This window comes from Castor canadensis, chromosome 18 (assembly GCF_047511655.1).
Source record: "Castor canadensis chromosome 18, mCasCan1.hap1v2, whole genome shotgun sequence".
NCBI classification, from domain to species: Eukaryota; Metazoa; Chordata; class Mammalia; order Rodentia; family Castoridae; genus Castor; species Castor canadensis.
In genome coordinates, this window is record NC_133403.1 from 32,829,671 (window position 1) to 32,835,796 (window position 6,126).

A 6,126-nucleotide genomic window follows, 5' to 3' on the forward strand; every position below is an offset into this window, starting at 1 on the left:
TTTCAGGTATGTGCTTTTCAAGGTCTTTTTACCCTCTGTATCTGTCTTTTCCTTTCCGTTTTCATCTAATTATGTATCATCTATCAAAAAGTGGAATCATGATGTACATTCTGTATCATAACCTTTTTTTAATAGTTGATCTTTTTTTTCTTTTTTCTAATTGTATTTATATGTGCATACAATGTTTGGGTCATTTCTCCCCCCTTCCCCCCGCCTCCTCCCTTACCCCCACAATCCCTCACTACCAGGCAGAAACTATTCTGTCCTTATCTCTAGTTTTGTTGAAGAGAGAGTATAAGCAATAATAGGAAGGACCAAGGGTTTTTGCTAGTTGAGATAAGGATAGCTATACAGGGAGTTGACTCGCATTGATTTCCTGTACGTGTGTGTTGCCTTCTAAGTTGATTCTTCTCGAACTAACCTTTTCTCTAGTTCCTGGTCCCCTTCTCCTATTGGCCTCAGTTGCTTTAAAGTATCTGCTTAATTTCTCTGCGTTAAGGGCAACAAATGCTATCTAGTTTTTTAGGTGTCTTATCTATCCTCATACCTCCCTTGTGTGCTCTCGCTTTATCATGTGATCAAAGTCCAATCCCCTTGTTGTGTTTGCCCTTGATCTAATGTCCGAATATGAGGGAGAACATATGAGTTTTGGTCTTTTGGGCCAGGCTAACCTCACTCAGAATGATGTTCTCCAATTCCATCCATTTACCTGCGAATGACAGCTTTTCATTCTTCTTCATGGTTGCATGAAATTCCACTGTGTATAAACACCACATTTTCTTAATCCGTTCATCAGCAGTGGGGCATCTTGGCTGTTTCTATAACTTGGCTATTGTGAATAGTGCTACAATAAACATGGGTGTGCAGGTGCCCCTGGAGTAACCTGTGTCACAGTCTTTTGGGTATATTCCCGAGTAGTATTGCTGGATCATATGGTAGATCAATGTTTAGATTTTTAGGAAGCCTCCAAATTTTTTTCCCAGAGTGGTTGTACTAGTTTACATTCCCACCAACAGTATATGAGGGTTCCTTTTTCCCAAGATCCTCACCAACACCTGTTGTTGGTGGTGTTGCTAATGATGGCTATTCTAACAGGGGTGAGGTGGAATCTTAGTGTGGTTTTAATTTGCATTTCCTTTATTGTTAGAGATGGTGAGCATTTTTTTCATGTTTTTTGGCCATTTGAATTTCTTCTTTTGAGAAAGTTCTGTTTAGTTCACTTGCCCATTTCTTTATTGGTTACCTATTTTTTTCACTTAATGTATTGTGAACACCTTTCTGCTTCATTATTTATTCATCTGCATCATTATTTTTATGGATGCGAGCAATCCATCACATAGTTGGTGCCATCCTTATATAAGCAGTCCCCTATGGTTGCATGTAGGCTGTTTCCAGAGTGTTGAAGGGCTGATGTTTTTGGAGTGTGTCTTTTGTCACTACCATCTTCCTGGCTCAAATTTGCATACTCCTTCACTTGGACCATTGAAATAGCCTCTTTACCAGTTCTCTGGCTTCATCTTACACTCTTCTGCCATGATTTTATATTTTTGGTCATGTACTTATGTGCTTCCAAATTATTTCTGGCTCTCTATTGCCTGCACAATAAAACCTAAACAATTAACTTTATTATTATTGGGTTGTGCTCCAATAAACAGGATGGCTTGAATGAGTATGTGAAAAAGAAACTCAACATCCTTAGTGATTAGGAAAGTGAAAATCACAACCACAATGTGCTGTCACTGCACACTTATTAGGATGGCTATTAAAAACAATAGAAGTGATAGCAATAACAGAATATAACGTACATTGGTGAGGATGCAGAGAAATTGGACCCTTGGACATTGCTGGTGGAAGCGTCGAATGATACAGCTGATAAGGAAACTAGTATGGCCATTCCTCAAAAAGCTAAACATGAATTCCTATATGACTCAGCAATTCTGCTCCTAGGGACATACCCCAAAGAACTGAAATCAGGATATCAAATAGGTACTTGTTCACCAGTGTTCATTGCAACATTATTCACAATAGATAAAAGGTGGCTACTCCAAAATTTGAATTTCCCAAGGTTGCCTTTCTGTTCTGGTTTTCAAATATCCCAGGGAAAAGATCTGATTGGCCCAACTGGGTCAAGTATCCACATTGAGCCAATCAACAGTCACCAAGAGAGAAAGATCATTTACAAAAATGGCAGCTCACTCATACCTCATGGCATAGAGTCAGAAAAGGGAAAAGAGAAGCATTTCCCAAAAGAATAATGACATCTGTTCCCAGAGAAAAGTAAAAACTCAAAAGTGGAGAGGTCAGGGATGCTAAGTAGAGGGGAAATGACCCCCCCCTGAAAGTGACACCACTCTGAAATTCCTGAGGACTCAAGGTTCAGACACTCATGACGTATGGCCAGTTTAACATGAATTACATTTTTATGGCGTATTGACATTATGTTTCAGGCTGGCACATAGTATTGGTTCAGTATATATTTTGTTGATGAACAATGCAAAAATGAACAGGAAAAGATCACTCTGCCCAAAGAACTTATAACCTATTAGGTGACTAAGGTAAATAAACAACCCAAAAGGAAATATAGCGTAGTCTGAAAGTTCAAAGTAAGAACCATAATTGTTTGAGTACACAGAGGGGGACAATGAGTTAGGGAAGTCATCAAAGAAGGAGGTACCATTTGAGATGAAAATGGAATGGAATTTCAATGGACAGGGAGGGGTTTTGTGCACTAGGAAGAGCAAACTATGTAGCTAAGTCAAAGACCCAGGTGGACTAACCAACCTATTTTTTTTATTGGAGTAAAATTTATATAATATAAAAATTGTAATTTTAACCACATTTAAGTATGATTCAATGTTATTAATTACATTCACGCTGTTGTAAAATCATCACCATATTCTGTTCCCAATCCTCTTCCATCACCCCAAACAGAAACTCTATAACTATTAAGCAATGACTTCCCATTCCCAGGAACATGGTAACCTCTAGTCAACTTTGTCTTCATGAATTTTCCTAATGGATATATTCCATTTTGATGAAACTATGTGACATTTAGCCTGTTGTGTCTAGTTTCTATCATTTAGCATAAAGTTTTCGAGGATTAAATAATGTTGTAACAATTACCAGAACTTAAAGGGTAGCAAGATAGGGAGTGGCTGATGCCACAGGGCCGGGGAGGGGGACAGAGAAGGAGACCCTGTTATCAGTTGCATCAAAGATACATATGATCTTGGTCCATCAGTGGCTTGCTAGCTCTACACTTTGTTGTATCCCTTGAAACGACAAATTCTGTTTTAGCCTAAATTAGCTTGAGTTGGGACCCTGACACTTGTAACCAAATTGCGGAACCTCTCTAAACCTGAGTTTCCTTATTTAAAGTGTTGATATTGGCCCCTTTCTCACAGAGTTGTGACTATTAAAAAAGATGGTGCATTTAAACTACTTACGATGTTTCCTGGCACTTAATAAGTGTCCAATAAATGCTAACAATAATTACTATTTTGAAAAATGTTTTCTTTTTAATTAATGCATAGTAATTTTATATATGAATGGAGTACAGTGGGATATTTCAATACATATATACATGGATATACACTGTACACTGTGTAAGATCAAAATGCTCCACTTAGCACATCTGTGACCACGAACATTTATCATTTTTTTGTGGTGAGAATGTTTAAAATTCTTTCTTCTAGTTATTTTGAAATACACAACATAACACACACAGTAGTCGCCCTACTGTGTGGTGGAATGCCAGCACTTATTCCTCCTAACTGAAGTTTTGTATCTACTGAGCAATCTCCCCCATCCCTTCTCTCTTCTCCCCCCATCCCACCCCAGTGTCTGGGAACTATGACTTGTTGTGTACTTGCATGAGATCAGCTTTCTTAGATTTCACAAATAAGAGAAACCATGTAGTATGTGTCTTTTTCTGCATGACTTATTTCATCTGTGTTACCACAAATACCAGGATTTCATCCTTTTTATGGACAAATAGTATTCTACTGTATCTATTTACCATTTTTCTTAATCTGTTCATCTGTTGATGGACACAGGTTGATTTCATATCTTGGTTATATTTTAAATAGTGCTGCAATAAAGATGGGAGTACAGCTGTGTCCTCGACATACAGATTTCACTTCCTTTGGTATGTACCCGGTAGTGGGATTGCTGGATTAAATGATAGCACTCTCTTTAATTTTTTGAGGAACCTCCATACTGTTTTCCATAAAGGCTACAGTAATTTACATTTCCACTAACAGTGTGTAAGAGTTCCTTTTTCTCCACATTCATTCCTGTATGTTTTTGTCTTTTGATAATTGCCATTCTAAGTGGGGTGAGGTAATATCTCAGTAATGATCACTACTTGAATCAGCATCAACAGCTCCTGGCTTCCACCTCATCAGTCAGAATGGCTATCATCAATAACACAAAGAACAACAAATGCTGGCGAAGATGTAGGGGGAAAAGGACCACTTCTACACTGTTGATGGGAATGTAAATTTGTGCAACCACTACGGAAAACTAAAAATAGGACAACCGAATGATCCAGTGATACCACTCCTAGACATATATCCAAAGGAATGTACTCCAAGATATGGTAGAGCCACTTGCACACCCATGTTTATTGCAGTGCTATTCACAATAACCAAGCTTTGGAAACAGCCCAGGTGCCCATGACTGATGAATGAATTAAGAAAATGTGGTATATGTATATACACAATGGAGTTTTAGTTAATCATAAAGAAGAATGAAGTTATGTTGTTTGCAGGTAAATGGATGGAACTGGAGAACTTCATGTTAACTGAAGTAAGACAAGCTCAGAAAATCAAAGGTCACGTGTCTTCCCTCATTTGTAGAGGCTAGACTTATAAGTTAAATGTATATATAGAAACATATATGATCACATATATATATAAATACATATATAGTGAGAGAAAGAACAAAACTTTATTAGCATGTCTGTCTGAGGGGGCTATGGGAGGTGGTAGAGAAAATGCTAGAGAATGAAAAATACTGAAACAACACACCTCTATACGAATATAGTCTGATAAATACTAGACAGCATGGTGACAGAGAATGAGTAAGTAATGGAGGCTTTAATTTGACTAAGCATCATATATACAGGGGTGAAGTACCAAGGCAAAACCCCCTTGGACTATCAATATGCACTTAATAAAAAAAATGAAGAGCAGGAGGGTAAAACAGGTCTTTTCTCGGGGCAGGGTACCTCTGGGAGGGGGTGGGCATGAGGAAAGGGTAAATGGGGATGACTATAGTGGATGTGTTTTGTATCCATATATGAAACCTGAAATGACATTGGTCTAAGAAGGGGGCGAGGGGAAAGAGGGAGTTAGATTTGTCCCCTCTAAGTAGTATGTATTGTAAGCACATACATAAATATCACAATGTATTCCTCTGTACAACCATTATATACTAATAAAATAACAAAAAAGAAAAGACTATTTATCATGACTTTAAAACCTTTCTGCTTGTTGTCTCTATCAGCAAAGACATGTGTCCTTTGTTGATGACAGTCTGAGTTCTGAAGGCCCCCCACCTTCTTAGTCAGTTCTTACTGAATGCCTCTTCTTACTGGGCCTCAGACACAGATGGGCTTGTTCCATCCACCAAACGGAGTCTCACCTCTCTACATTCCCATTTGGCTCCAGCTGGTAGACTCCCGGTGCACGGCTCCAAGGCTTAATTGCATTCTGTTTGTATGCTGCCAAACACTAAAACCTTGTTGTTGGAGTTAAGTGTTTTGGGAAATGGGCTGTATTATTTCACCAACTGAGGCTTCACAAAGTTGGAACTGCTGAATGAACTGCTAGATCTGAACTTGATCTCCAGTGGGCTCACCTGTACTCACAAGGGAAGACATGGTGAAGTATTTACTGTGAGCTCTGTGAATTCATTTGGAAGTTGTCCTGTCCCTGCAATGGCATTTTGTGGCACACAGTAGGTCTCAGTTGTGCATTTTAAATGTATTATGAATTATTCAAGACATTGAAGGTATAATAACAGCAAACATTTACATCGTGGCTTACGCTATCCAGATGCTGTTTTAAGCACTCCTCATATGCTAATTCAGTGGTTCACAAACTTGACTGCAAGCTAGAATTA